Consider the following 16,181-nt stretch of genomic DNA (forward strand, 5'->3'; position numbering starts at 1 on the left):
ACCGCTTATCTCCTGAGTCACACTTCCCAGCAACCTCTCCCGTGCTCCCCACTGGCACTCCAGCCACCGGTGAAGTTCAAGGAGTCTCCCCCTCACTGCTCCCTCTCCCGCCCCCCCCCCAACTCTGTGTTCCCCCCCATCTCACACATGGTGCCTTTATGATAATTTCTCCTCATTGTTTTTGGTGTTTCCCCGACTTATTTCATTGATATTTTTTGTGGTACATGTATGTGGTAGCTTTCGATCTTCTATGTCGTATTCCAGTGCATATTATTTAGTCATGGTGCAATCCTGTAATTTTGTTGCGTCTAATCCTCAATAAAGGTTTTTGAAAGCCCACCAAAAAATTGATTAATGGGATCTCTGTACCTAACATACTTCCACTTAAACCGGTTGGTCAGGAGAATTGCTAACCCCCCCCCCCCCCTTCACTTTTGCGTGGCCACTAGGTAGACGGCATAGCACAATCTAGAATAACATTCTTCACACTGAAACTGTTCATCACACCATGTCTCCTGGAGGCAAATCACATCCACCTTTAGCAAGTTTAAGAGTAGCAGCTTCTCCATGCTATTTTTTATTCGCACTACATTCCAGGAGACAATTTTTAGCTGTCAATTACGGAGCAGCAGTCGGCAACTAGACATGCAGGCACCATTTAAAATTTCATGCAGCCAATTCCACCTCCGGCTTTTATCATTTACATTCCTCATTGACTTCTTGGGTTCCCTAAAAGACACCTACTTTTTTTCCCCTAGGCGGACTCTCAGCCTCTGGGTGTCTATCAATACTTGGTCCGAGGGGATGGAGGGGTAAGAAAACCACCCACCCCTCTTGCTACTCAGAACGCAGGTCTGGGTCTCTTTCAGTCTACCCCCTTCTTCAGGTGGTGGGAAAACATCGATACCTCTGCAGTGCAAACTTTCAGTTTTGTTATATCAAATTCACAATATATTTTTTTTACTAGAAAATTACCCTTGCTTTAGTCCTATGCTGCCAATGTAGTAAAGTAACCAAAGAAATGTCACTACTTGGGGTTAATGTTAAAGTCTTGATGTCCGTAAATCACACCAGTAAAGATCGGTTCAAGATTACATCGAAATCAAAAAGTGGAATGAAATCGAATACACAGACATCAACACCCCAACAAAAGAAGTGTTTATCTTCTGGGTTGGGTGAAGCGGGCAGACCTTTCTTCTTGGTGGAGTCCCCAAACACAGAGCAGCCACGGAATTCAAAGAGTAAGAAATTAAGGATGAAGGAGCAGCAGAGAGCACTCCCTTTAGCTCCACTGCATTCCTCTCACGCGGTGGGCCTGATCCTGAATGTGATGGGCCCACCACCAGAGGGGCAGACTGAAGGTTTTGTATCAACCCTTCTTCCTTTGAGGAAGGTCTACCCTCCCCCCCTCCCAATCTCCAAACCCCAATTTTCTATGGCCCCTTTATGTAATTCGACAAGTGAATCTTTTCTTCCGTTTTTTTGTCTCACCTTTAGACTTAGGCTGGGAAAGAACCGGAGCCTTGGCTAGAATTGGATTTAAAGATGAGGAACACTTCCTGTTCTGTTTAGTCTTCACAGCAGTGCCACTCATTTTAGGGTTAACCAGGTCAGAGTCAAAAAATAAATCTAATGGAGCAAATGGGACTTTCAACGATGTGGCCATCTTTGGGACTAACTTTGCAGTACGGTTTTCCTGCTTGAGAGCCAATGTCACTTTGCATGTGTGTCCCTTTGCGGATATCCTCTGCATTTGTTGCAAAAATCTGTTCCGTTAAGGCCATTTGGCCAGACCCATGTAGGCAAGGAGTAGTTTCTTACCTGTAACTTCAGTTCTGTAGTAGGGGTATCTCTGTTATAGTCATGATCATGTGAATAGTCCCACCCATGTGCGTGGACCCCGGAGCAATCAAAATAGTCTCTTAAATTGTCCTCTTCTGCAATCCTGCATAGACACTTAGGAGAAAATAAAGACAAATAATGCAGCCTGAAATAAACAAGGCTACTCTGGCCAGTACTTCATCCTGAAGTGAAAAAAGATAGCCAGATAATACTGAATTTTAAACATTTTGCTAAGTTTCACACAGAGAGAAACTCCCCTTCACAAAACTCCTTTGTCATGATAGAGAGGAAGGGTTGGACAGACAAGCCCCCATAGGCTGCCATTATGTGTCTGTAAAAGGATACCGTGCCTTTAAGGAACCCTCCAGAGACCCTCAGTATCCCATGATGCACAGCCAAAGGCTAGTTACTTTAAGTTCTTTTTTCCGCCTCCTGCTAGCAGGACCCTGGAGCATTGAGCCCTACCTTTAGTGGTATATCTTCAAATATTTACCTGGCACAGTGGAGAAAAATAACTCAGGACAATTGGGTGCTGAATATTGTTCGCAGTGTAGACTGTCTACGTTTCATCAGTTCCCCTCCATCTATTCCACCAATTCGTTCACAATACATGTTGCGCAAACTTCAAGTGGAGGCCGATATCTTGTTAAGAAAAAGGGCGATAGAACTGATTCCTCCTCAAAGGGGAAAAGGTCTATACTCCAGGTTCTTTCTGGTGTGCAAAAAGGACAAAAACAAATTCAGGCCCATTCTCAATTTACGGCAAGCAAACAAATGGATTTGCAGAGAGAAGTTCTGGATGCTGTCCCTGCACCAGATTTATGCTCAGCTGCATCAAGGGGACTGGCTCTGCGCCATAGATCTGCAAGACGCGTACTTCCATGTACCCATTGCAAGGAAGCATCGGAAGTTCCTGCGGTTCCTAGTCGGCACCAATCACTACCAATATACAGTGCTTCTATTCGGCCTGAAGTCTGCGCCCAGGACTTTTTCAAAGGTCATGGCGGTGGTTGCAGCGCACCTGAGGAAGAACAAGATCTTCGTCTATGTACCTGGACGACTGGCTGATCAAAGCCTCCACGTTTCAGAAAGCGCAGCTACATTTCAACAGGACGGCTGTTCTATTGAACCAATTGGGCCTTCACATCAACATGTCAAAGTCTGTCTCGACTACTGTTCAGTGTCTGCAGTACTTGGGAGCCTCCATCGATACACTCCAGGCAAGCGTGTGTCCTTCGGAGGAGCAACGCTTATCGATCCTTCGGAAGGTTCAGACTCCTGTCCGTTCCTTCTGCGACGGTGAGGACGGTGTCCTCTCTCCTGGGTTCGATGGCCTCTTGCATCTTTCTCACTCCACATGCACGCCTCCACATGCGGCCTCTGCAGGAATGTCTAGAGGATCATTGGGACCAAAACGAGGGAGCTGGGAGGACAGGATTTAAACTGTCGCAACACGCTGCCCAGTCCCTGAAGTGGTGGTGTTCACCTCACAATCTCCACAGAGGGATTCCGTTCCACAAAGAGATACAGACTCAAACCATTGTGACAGATGCGTCTCTCCGCGGCTGGGGAGCGCATTCGGAACACCTTCAAATACAAGGGACGTGGTCCCAGATGGAGTCCACGTATCACATCAACTTTCTGGAACTCCGAGCAGTTCACTTGGCGCTGAAAGCCTTCCAGCCATCGTTTCACACCAGTTCCCTGCTTGTACAGACGGACAACACAACAATGTATTACCTCAACAAGCAGGGGGCGCACATTGTTTCAGAAGACGCAGACTATCTGGAACTGGCTGCTGGCCAGGGGACTGACGATCACGGCGACCTATCTGCCAGGTGTGCAGAATGCGCAGGCAGACACACTCAGCATGCTCGTTTAAGAAAATCACGAATGGGTCTTAAACGACGAGGTGTTAAGAGGCATCTTCGTAAGGTGGGGCACTTCAGACATCGATCTGTTTGCCACCGCAGAAAACAGAAAATGCCGAGACTTCGTATCCAGGTTTTACCAACTGGGGACGCTGGAGAATGCACTGTGGATCAACTGGTCGAACAGCTTTCTCTACGCTTTTCCACCCATTCCCCTGATCCCGGCAGTGTTGATCAAACTTACCAGAGCCAGGGACAGAATGATCCTCATTGCTCCGGAATGGCCTCGGCAGTGGTGGTTCACCGACCTCCTCCACCGGCTCTCCTGCCGCATCTTCGACTTCCGTGTCGGCCAGACCTTCTCACGAAGTTCGGAGGGCAGATGGTGCATCCCAACCTCTCATCATTGAGTTTGGCAGCATGGCTACTGAGCTAGTGCAGTATGGACATTTAAATTTGCCTCAGAACTGCATCGAGATATTAAGAGGCAAAAAGACCGTCTACAGGGACTTCCTATGCAGACAAATGGAAGAGATTCTGCATTTGGTGCACGTCTAAGGGTGCAGACCCTAAATCCTGCAAGGAGGATGTCAGCCTCCCATTCTTACTGCATTTGGCTCAATCTGGCCTTAACTTTCATTCAATTAAGGTTCACCTAGCAGCTTTAACTGCGTATAGGAAATGCCCTTCACAAACTTCCTTTTTCCAAATCCCAGTCATCAAAGATTTTCTGGAAGGATTGAAGAAGGTATTTCCTCCCATTAGGCGTCCTTCACCTCCGTGAGAGCTTAATGTGGTGCTGTCTAGACTAATGAAAGAGCCTTTTGAGCCTATTCATAAGGCTTCTCTGCAGCATCTATCCTGGAAGGCAGCTTTCCTTGTAGCTATAACATCGGCTCGCAGGGTGAGTGAGATCCAGGCTCTTTGTTGCCAAGAGCCCTATACTGTGTTTCATGTATCTAAAGTTGTCATGAGAACTCACCCAAAGTTTCTTCCTAAGGTTGTGTCCGATTTCCATGTGAATCAAACAATCACGTTGCCCACGTTTTTTTAGCATCCTTCCTCTCCGGTGGAGAGGTCCCTTCATTCTCTCGATGTGAGAAGGGTGTTGAAATTCTACTTAGATAAGACTAAGGAGATTCGTAGATCGGATCAATTATTTGTAGGCTTTCCTGTTTTCAGTTTCTATTTTTGGTAAATTCTGGTGGTGTTTTTTCAGTGTTTTCCAGTGATTTCAATACTTCAAAAAAACAGTGCTTTTCAGTGGTTACTCATTTTCGCGCCATAAAAAACAACTAAAACAGTGTTTTACCGGTGTCTATGGAACGCTTTGTTTTTATTGCTTTTTCCATTTTTCTTCAGAAATTGTATACTGCTCTACATTTCAGAAGCTTAATACAATCATAAAATACTTTCCATTGTCCTTTGATTCTGCAGCTCAGGTTTAACAAGCATTTGCAATGCAAATGGTCTCACATTTATGCGAGTTTAAGCTATTGACATTGTAAATGACAAAGCCTTTTATTTATGTTTTAAAAACAAAAGCAAAAATAAAAGGCATTGTTATTTGCAATCTTAATAGCTCAAACTCGCGCAAATGCGAGACCTATTGCATTGCAAATGCTTATTTTTAGAAGCAGGCACATCTTGTTGCCGCACGTTTTTTTGTAGCTGTGTTTCTTCGCCCCATCATTTTTTTTGTTTATGTGGACTTTTGTTGCAAGGATATGGTATAGAGATTCCAACTTTGAAAATGGGAAAGCATGTACTTCAGGTCTGTTGATTTCAAATGCAGTTTGTGCCACTTCGTTTGTGTGTGTGTTTATTTTGCAATTAACTTTCATATCTTACAGCGTGTTAATTATACCAGTATGTTTTTTTTATTCTTAAAATGCAGTCTGTGTGACTACTGTGGGGCACAGTTCCAGCTCAATAAATACTAAAGTCCAATGAATCAATAATTGCCATAACATTTTATTTTTACATTTTTGGTTGATTCTTACAACGATCTATTCAATTTAGAATTTTTATTGTCTTCATGGTAACTTATATTCAGCTGTTGATTTTTATTCTCTAACAACATCCTGGAGTGCCACAAATCATCATATTCTTGCTGCAATACCTTCAACTAAATTTGACTGTATATAAAATTAATAATCAACATTGGAGCGCTTACCATCTAAGTTTTATTCCTACACAAGCGGACCTCTGTGACAAAAGCAGTACCCACTGAGCATTGCAAATAAAATAATGCTCTGTGATCCGCCTAGTACATAGTCTTTGCAGCAGACATAGTAACCCTCCGCACTACCTTAGATGACTCCACACTGCCACCAGACAAAACTCCAATCTCTCTCCAGCAGGTATGTTAATTACCAAAGTTATCTTGGCACTTTTAATGTTGCCTGAAAACTGTTGAATACAAGGACCTCTGCAGTGCTTTTAAAACACAGCTGCACTGCTACAAAACGGGTCCCCAACCCTTCTAGCCCACCTGGAAACGTCTGATGCACAGTACAGCCAGGAAACCGGCCCCCAACCCTTCTAGCCCCCATGGAAATGTCTGATGCACAGTACAGCCAAGAAACCGGCCCTCAACCCTTCTAGCCCACATGGAAACTCCTGATGCACAGTACAGACAGGACACTGGCCCTCAACCCTTTTAGCCGCCCTGGAAACTCCTGATGCACAGTACAGCCAGGAAACCGGTCCCCAACCCTTCTAGCCCCCCTGGAAACTCCTGATGCACAGTACAGCCAGCCCGCTCTTGATGCAGAGGCTAATGCAGCGAGCATTATGATTCAAGTATAATTTAAAAAATATGCTCAATCTCTTACGCTGGCCTAGCTCAATTCATGCAAAATGGAATGACCAGTAACTGACAAGGACCGATTTATTGATGCTTTTAAACAAAAGTGCCCTCTGCCGGTGCGCACCTCCTTTCTGCGCTGTCCTGTCTCATTACTTTCAATTAATGGCCTGACTCGGCGCACGCTCGTCTTGGGTTACAAATAACACTATTTTTTAATCATGTTTATTTCAAGTTGGAGCAGCTATCAATAAAAAATAATGTTGCAATCGAATCTGTTTTTGGTAACCAACGCCAGATGTGGAGAGGAAATACACCAGAGCACGAGTGAGTGACATCATTATCTATCGAAACATGGTCATGTAATACCAAGGGGAGGGGGTCACTGTTACTTGGCCTCTTTAATGTGGGCTTTATTCGCAGATGTCAGGAGCCCTTTGGTACGTGAGGGGGTGTGAGCAGTAGGGGTCAGTGAGATTACCCTCCCCATGTGCCTGACAACACTCCCTGGCAGGAGTTCGTTAATTTTACTAGCAGGCTTTTTCATTCTTAAAATGCAGTGCGTGTAACTGCATTGTGGGGCACAGTTTCGATTCAATGGATACGAAACATCGAACAGTGTGTGACATTACAGACAGAGCTGAGACATTTGCAAATAGAGAAACACATTTGACACTCTGCGTCACCCTAACATTTTGTGATCTTCCGCAATTCGCAGTCTTAAAACTCATTCAGTGTGGCAACTCCAACAACATTACAGCGCTTGATAAAATCTCTTCTCACTAAAGAACCAGCCAGCCACAGCTTACTTTCCGCATTTGGCCTTTGACGTGCAAACAGGAGCCGCGCAACATCCATTGGACTCAAAGGGATTCAGCCCCGCACCCCTTAACCCCCCCCCCCCCCGTGTCATGTGTGGCAGCCCGGAATGAGACAGCTTCCTGGGCACCCACACAGCCGCACCCGAGCACTTCACAGGTCATTAAAAGACCATTTGCATGCTAATGAGGCCTCGCTGTTGTTTCACCCCTTCTAAGAGCCCCTGCAGCTCCACTCTGCCTATTCCTTAAAGATCCGGGCCCCCCCGGAAATATGGCTCTAGTTGCGCCTCTGGCAAACAGCATGCTTCAAGCTTAAACCATATGTGCCATGTACTATCCTCGGTTCAGTTGTTTTAAAAGCTTGAGGTTAGCCACTAGGTCTATTACTTCGAAGCTTGCCTACAATGCGACTTTAAATTTGAAACATATTTAATTGCCGCGTTTCTTTCTCAACGCCAATATTTTCCTATTAATCGTGTATTTCATACCTTTTTAAAGAAAGATTTACCCTATAACAGCAGATTTTCCCTCGTTAAGTAAATGGTCTTTTTAAAGTCCTGTGAAGTACTCGGGTGAGTCGCAGTAAGACAGCCGGCAGTCCACAACAGCTCCTGGCCCCCACGTGAGCCAAGCGGTGGGCCTGGTGTTGCTCTGGCCCTTGGGCCATTCACACCTCCCCATGTGCAAAAGCAGTGTTTTCCACTGACACCTTCGCGCCAGGCCACCACAGGCAGGCCGATGGTTCGTAATGCTTTGGCTCTTACCTGTAACTCCAGTTCTGTAGTAGGGGTATCTCAGTTTTAGTCATAAGCAACCCGCCCTCCTCCCCGGTGGATGAAACGATAATATCCTGAATGCTACAGGCCTGGCTTTATACACCTTCAAAAAGAACTGAAAGTAACTAGCCTTTGGCTGTGCATCATGGGATACCGAGGGTTCCTTAAAGGCATGGTATCCTTTTACAGACACATTGCAGCCTATGGGGGCTTGTCTGTTCAACCCTTCCTCTCTATCATGACAAAGGAGTTTTGTGAAGGGGAGATCCTCTCTGTGTGAAACTTAGCAAAATGTTTAAAATTCAGTATTATCTGGCTATCCTTTTTCACTTCAGGATGAAGTACTAGCCAGAGTAGCCTTGTTTATTTCAGGCTGCATTATTTGTCTTTATTTTCTCTTAGGTGTCTATGCAGGATTGCAGAACAGGACCACTTAAGAGACTATTTCGATTGCTCCGGGGTCCACGCACATGGGCGGGACTATTCACATGATTATGACTATACACAGAGATCCCCTACTACAGAACTTTGTATTACCTCTCCCTCGTCTTTTTCCATTAATCAATTTACTTTATTATGGTACGGAACTTCTACAGAGGTTCACAATCTACAACAGATAACACATTAATGCATTGATCATATATACATTCATGATTAAAAGGAGTAGTTTCTTACCTGTAACTCCAGTTCTGTAGTAGGGATATCTGCCAACAGATCAGAATACAAACTTATCATTTCCAGCTACAAACAATCCCTCCTGTTAGCCAAGAAGGAATATTTTTCTTCGCAAATCACAAAAGCTAAATTAGACACTAAAGAACTTTTTAAAACAGTAATCAGATTGTTCAACCCCAGGATGCCTAATGTTCCTGTTGCCCCAGATTTTTGCAAGACCATAGCTACTTTTTTTCAGTCAAAAGTTGAAACTATTTTTCTTTCACTTTCAGAACAGATAGACAAAACGTATTACAACCCAAGTTCTAAAATCTCTTACCCTTCAGATAGTACCTTTGATCACTTTTCGCCTTTGAATTCCGAGGACACTAATAAACTTATGACTAATATCAAATCAGGCGCCCCTTCTGATCCTTGCCCCACCTGGATTATCAAGCAGATCGCGGATACTATCTGCAGTGTTTTGACTCCCCTATTTATTGATATGTTTCGTACTGGAACTTTTCCCAGCTCCTGGAAAAGAGCGTCAGTACTTACACTTCTATAAAAAAAAACAGTCCTTGGATCCTAAGGATCCAACCAACTATCGCCCTATCTCCAGACTTCCCCTCCCTGCCAAAATGGTAGAAAAAGCCATGAATAGGCAACTTAGCGATTTCCTTCAGGTCAAAAACTCCCTGGACCATTCTCAATTTGGTTTTAGAGCTCATCACAGCACGGAGCTGGCTCTTCTCAAATCCACAGAAGAGATCAGAGAGGTGATGGACAAAGGAGGAAGTGCGATGCTGATTCTATTAGATTTGTCTGCGGCCTTTGATACCGTTCACCATAAGGTATTGATGAATAGGCTCTCTGAGATCGGGATAGGTGGTCAGGCATGGAATCTGCTGCACTCCTTTCTGAAGGACAGATCCCACACTGTTGAACTCAATGGAGATATCTCCGAACCCTTTTCCCTACCATGCGGGGTGCCGCAGGGCTCCTCCCTCAGCCCTACATTATTTAATATCTATGTGGCACCCCTGGCGGGTATCATCAGATTCTTTGGGTTTCAGCTTAACTCCTTACGCTGACGACACCCAAATTGTGCTGTCTGTGATGGAGGGAACTGAAAAGGAAACAGGGGTTCGCTTTTCGGACTGTATGGGATCCATTTCTAGGTGGATATCGGCAAACTGCTTCAAGTTAAATTCAGCCGAAACAGAGGTTATGAGATTTGGCAATAACCCTCTGATGTGGACACCCGACTGGTGGCCAGACATGCTTGGTCCATGTCCCACACCCTGCAGAAAAGTTAAAAACTTGGGTGTGATGGTTGATGACAAACTTATGTTGGGGGACCAGGCGAGCAAGGGGACGTCGGGATGCTCCTTGGTCCTCAGAATGATCAGGAAAATTAGCCCATATCTTTCGGAGGGATGCCTCAGAACTGTGGTGACAGCACTTATACTATCACGTCTTGATTATTGTAATAGTCTGTATGTTAATATGCAGATACAACATCTAAATCGTCTGCAGATTATTCAAAACGCTGCCGCCAGACTGCTGACTCGGACTCCCAGGACGGTGTCAGTCAAGGGCGAATTACAGAAGCTGCACTGGCTCCCTATTCGTCTGAGAGCACGTTTCAAGGCTGCGTGCATAGTGTTTAGGGCTTTGAACGGGACTGGTCCGGAATTTTTAAGACAAAAGTTCCTTTGGTACGTTCCTAGTAGAACTCTTAGATCCACTGAGGCCAAACTAGTACAAACACCCCAGTCCAAAAAAGCCAATTGGGGAGGCAGAAGTTTTGTATATAGTGCTTCCAAGATCTGGAATGAACTCTCTTTTATGCTAAGGAGCTCCTCTGAGTTTTGCTTTTTTAGAAAACATCTCAAGACTTGTTTTTTTTCCCAGTTCTAGTTCTTGTTAGGTTGGCAGTGCTTAGCTCCAGGACACCGAAAGGTAATCGTGCGCTTTATAAGTTATAATAACATAACATAACTCCTTCAAGAAAATCTTCTGGGATTTTCAAACAACATTTTGTGAAGGACATTTCCTATAAGCAGTCAAAACTGCCAGATGAACTACTATGGAATGACAATGAAAACCAGATAAAGCCAAGAGCAGTAAGTAAGGAAGGAAGGAGGACATCTTCCTTACAGGAGGCGGGATCCACGTCCTTAAAAACACACCAGATGTAAAATCTCGTCTCTTATGCGCATTGGACATGCGTGTAGATGGAAGCTTAACCTTCATCCTTATTTTTTAATTTAATTTTTTATAAAATCTCCATACAGGCCTGACGGAGATTCAAATGTTCGCACTGTACGAGCTCAGGAGCCCTGCCGCTAATTGCAACGACAAGAAGCCGGAGTGCACCCTCTGTCCGCCAAACTACTTCAGAAGGTCCGGCTGCACCAAAGACGGAGAAAATAGCAGAAGAGACCAGTGGAGTGGGTCTGTGAACCACCACTGACTGGGCCACTCCGAAGCCCCGGGGACCATCTAGGCCCGTAAAAGAGAGAACTTGATCAGCACCGTCTGAATCAGGAAAATTGGCGGACAAGTGTAGAGAAAAACCGCCTGACCAATCAAACTATAGAGCCTACCCCAGAGTCCCTGGGTGGAAGAACTTGAAGGCGAAGTCGCGGCATCTGCTGTTTCCTGCGGCAGAGAACCGAATGACTCCCGTAGTATCCATCCTTCGAATAGGTCATGCACCATTTCGGCGTGCAAGACCCAGTGTGGTTTACGTGAATGAGTGTCGAGAGCGCCTGCCTGAGCATTATGAACACAGGGAAGAAGAATAGCCATGCTGGTCAGGCTCATGGCTAACAGCCAAAGTCAGATTGTCTGGGATCCCCGAGACAACACTCGAGAACAGGATCCCCCCAGCTTGTTGGGGTAGAACAGTATAGTCGTATTGACCATGTGGACCAGCAAGAAGCAGGTGTGACCAAGACAGCTGGACGGTGTTCGCGCCATCCGGACTGCTCGAAGCTCCATGAAGGCGATGTGGAATCTGGTTTCATTCAAGGACCATGTTCCCTGTACCCGAAGACAGTCCGAATGCGCACCCCAGTCATGTAGAGAAGCAACCAGCGCTAAGGGTTGCATGAGCATCTCTTTGCGGAAGGGAATCCCCAAGAAGGGATTTCGTGGAGAACATCACCAGCGGATGAACTGTAGAGCTTTGCGACAGCTGAAGCCAGTCTTCCCAAACCCCAGTGTCTGGTCCACTGAGCCTCCAGACATCCCTGCAGGTGTCTCATATGGAGGCGCGCATTGGAGACGGGAAGACACATAGAGCTATAAAGCCCAGGAGAGATGAGACCGGCCCCACCGTTGGGAGAGGGCATGATTATGAGAGCTTGAGCCTTCCGAAGGATCGAAGAGAGTCTCTCCTCCGAAGGACACACATTTGTTGCACGTGCATCGATAGTGGCTCCGAGGTGCTGTAGACAGGGTACAGTAGCCGAGACAGACCTCGTGAGGTTGATGCGGAGACCCAAACGAAGTAAGAGATTGGAAGTCCGATTGAAAAGCAGGCGCGCTACCTGAAAGTAGCTGCCTTGACCAACCAGTCGTCCAGATATGGATAGACAAAGACACTGTTCCCTCTCAGATGTGCAGCCACTACGTCCTTGCGTATGGAACATTCCGAGGTGTTGACTTCAGGCCGAAAGGGAGGCACGAAGTAATGATAATGGTTGTTGCCCACTGTGAAAAGCAGGAACTTGCAATATTTTCCCCACCATGGGTACGCGAAAATCTGCGTCCTGCAGATCTAACGCGCATAGTCAGCCTCCCTGATGAAGTTGAGGGGAAATCTAATGCAGGGACAACCACCGGAATTTTTACTCTTTGAACCCACGCGACGACTTGTCGCAAGTCTAACACAGGCCAAACTCGGTCATGTCTCTCTTGCACACTAGAAGGAACAGCGAGTACCATCCCGTTCCTTTCCGTCCCAGAGGAGCTAATTCTATCTTCCTTTACTGGAAGAGGGTGTTGGCCTCCAACAACTCACGCATGTAGCGTGATTGAGTTGGAGGGATCGATGGAGGAGAACTGGTAAAGTCGCGTATCCACTGCACACAATATTCAGCACCCACTTGTCCTGAATTATTCAATGGCGACCCGAGACCGCAGAAAAAATCTGCAAGGAATAACGCCGCTAGAAAGGGCGGAAGGTTAGAAACACACTGCTGTGCCGTAGGCTTCAGAGATGTCAGACGAATACAAGTATGTCGCCGTAGAACAAAACCATGGCAATGCCCGGGAGTCGCCCGGAGCGAAATATCTGCTGTAGCACCGTTGATTAGATCCGAAACCATCAGGCCCTACAGACTATCTCCTGTAAGGCTTTCCTCCTGTCTCTGGGCAGGAGATCCACAAATTGGTGAAGGAACTCACACAGGGATCTATCACAACAGCTTGTTACAAAACAGGACCTGCATATGAATGTATCGAGTGAAAAACTTTCATCAGTAGCCCATCCACATTCAAAACACCTTTGTTTCAAATAATCATAAGGCGGCCAACTTTTCTGCCGTCCATAGATAGGGTCTGGTATCACTCTAGTCGTTAAAAAACCAAATTCGTATCTGTGTGAAGTGCCTCCCCCCACTAACCTTCTACCTGGAGTGTGTAAGAAGGAAAGGAAAGGTCATGTGCAAATAATATCTAATGAAAAAGGATTTCAGTGCCTCACGGAAGTAACACCATGGAGGATACGCAGACAGGTACTCGCCTGCTACCTCACGTTCTCATCATTAGCAACTGCCACCCGGAAAACAATGTCAAAAACAAATAAAAACATGTAGTGCTTCTGTGTGAACACTAGGCTACGGTAAATATATCCGAGCTCAAAACAATATCAACCCTTAAAGGAGAGACGGGGTCTGATCAGAACCCTCGTCAGTCCACATTAAAAACGAGCTAAACAACACTGGCTATCTAATCTTTATTCCATGCTGTGTGTTTGCTCACTTAAAAACCAACATGTTTCATTGCCTCAGTAAGCTTGCGGCAATTTCATCAGGGCTAGGGTCGACTGGCCACACTGCACCTTTTGTTAGACCAATTTGCTTTTTGTCTGCACCACGTGGTCGCTCGCCTTTTGCATACCTTTACCCCTCTAATAGGTGGGTGTCTGTTGTATGCAAGTGTACTCGTCCACTCTATAACTGGTCACCTGATGGCTGCGGGTGTATAACTCTTGTCAGCCTGTAACCACGGCTCGCAATCAGCCTCCTTGACAACAGCCCAGCAAGAGCAGGCCACAGCATGCCGTTTGCATGCCGCCGCCACCACTGCGACAAAGTCAGGAGTAGGGTCCAACCGGAGGAAGGAAGGGTCCAACTCCGGGAAGAAAAAAAAGAAAACAGTACCACCGCCGGTTCCTCCAAACCCAGCACTAACGGAAGCAGTGGACAAATTTTTTTTTCATTCTTTCGTTGTCTTAAACATCACTGATGTCGACTGTACAGGGAGCTCCGAAGCCAGAACCTCCTGGCAGGTGACAGTGGACGAAAGTTAAGTACCGCCAACCAGTGAACAACCCACTAAGAGGGAAATTCGTAAGAGTAGGAGAGCACCTCCCCATACTCGTGGAAGATGCATCCCTGGCATGCCTGAACCGAGACCTACCATAACGGTGACGACGGGACCTTATGGAAGACAGCGGAGCCCATGTGACCGATGCCCCAAAAGTAGACCTTGTTCTAGGACATCAAGGTTCCATGGGGGGGGGGGGGGGGGGGGGGGGGGGGTCGCAGGCTGAGGAGCCACAGGCCCCTGAGGTGGTGGGTGGGAGAGGAGCCAGAGAGAATTCGGAGGCATCCCCGGAGGTTTCACCAGTGGGGGCGGAGCAGGAGGCGAGGATGTACGCGAATACTCCAAACTAAGCAAAGGGACCAAAGTTCCTCGCTTACGAGCGGACCACGTGTAAGTAGCCCCAGACTCCCCGTCGGAAGGGTTCCTCGGCATCGATAGTAGAAGTTGCCGGGAACACAAAGTCCCCGCCGATGATGATAGGCTCACCACGGAGCGAGGCCCAAAACGGGACGTAGACATCGAGCACCGGTAATGAACCCTCGGCGTCAATATATATTTTTTTCTCGATACACCCATGACGTCGACATCACTACGACGTCACCATCACTACGACGTCGACCATCACAATGGTGTCGTACATCACTTCACCCCGACTTCGACCTCCACTTCGACGTCGAGCATCACCATACTTCGACGTCGAGCATCTCCAGGACGTCGAGGTTCTCCAGGTCTACTCCTTGACGTCGGCTTTTGACGTTGCGTTGACCAGAGTGCAGGGTCGACGGAGAGCATATCGGTGTATACCTGCTCTCGATGTCACCGTCCTCAGCGCTGACTGGAACCACATCGTTTTTCAGTCGCGTTCCTACTGGGGAGTACCCAAGAGGACACAGCATGGGACTTGGTAGAGGACCTACCCTCTCCTTAACCAGAGGCTGAAGAAGATGCCTTCAATCTTCCCTGCTCCAACCCTGGGAGCCGAATCTTCTCCCTGTCCGCAGGGTGCCTGTAAAAGATTTTACAAAGACAGGAGTCAAAGACATAAGACACAGGCAAGCACAGAATACAAACTCTGTGAGCTTCAGCTTTGGCCTTTATTTCAACTGCAGTCAAAGCACTTGTCAGATAGAGATAGTATAAAGACAAGAAAACTGCAGAAATTCTGCCCCAAAAAAAAAAAATCACAGCAGAATGTAGATAAAGGCCAAAGACGTCGAGTGAAACTGCAAAAATCCAGAAATAATCACTAAAAATGAATTAAAAAAAGCTCATAAAATGAAGAGCTAATGCTCCAGGGTCCTGCTAGCAGGAGCCGGAAAAGGAACTGGCCTTTGGCTGTGCATCATGGGATACCGAGGGTCTCCGGAAGGATCCTTAAAGGCACAGTATCTATTTGCAGACATATAATGGCTTGTCTGTCCAACCCTTCATCTCTATCAAGAAAAAGGGATTTTGTGAAGGGGAGTTTCTCTATGTGTGAAACTTAGTGAATAATTGAATTTGACTTTTACCTAGCTATCCTTTTCAATTCAGGATGAAGTAATGGCCAGAGTAGCCTGGTGTTTTCAGGCTGCATTATTGTCTTTTATTATCTCTTTAAGTGTATATGCAGGACTGCAGTAGAAGACACCTTAGGAGACTATATATCTATTGAAGCAAAATGTTTAAAATTCAGTATTATCTGGCTATTATTTTTCACTTCAGGATGAAGTACTGGCCAGAGTAGCCTTGTTTATTTCAGGCTGCATTATTTGTCTTTATTTTCTCTTAAGTGTCTATGCAGGATTGCAGAAGAGGACAACTTAAGAGACTATTTCGATTGCTCCGGGGTCCACGCACTTGGGCG

The sequence above is a fragment of the Triturus cristatus genome, chromosome 1_2 (genome assembly GCF_964204655.1).
Source record: "Triturus cristatus chromosome 1_2, aTriCri1.1, whole genome shotgun sequence".
Taxonomy (NCBI): Eukaryota; Metazoa; Chordata; class Amphibia; order Caudata; family Salamandridae; genus Triturus; species Triturus cristatus.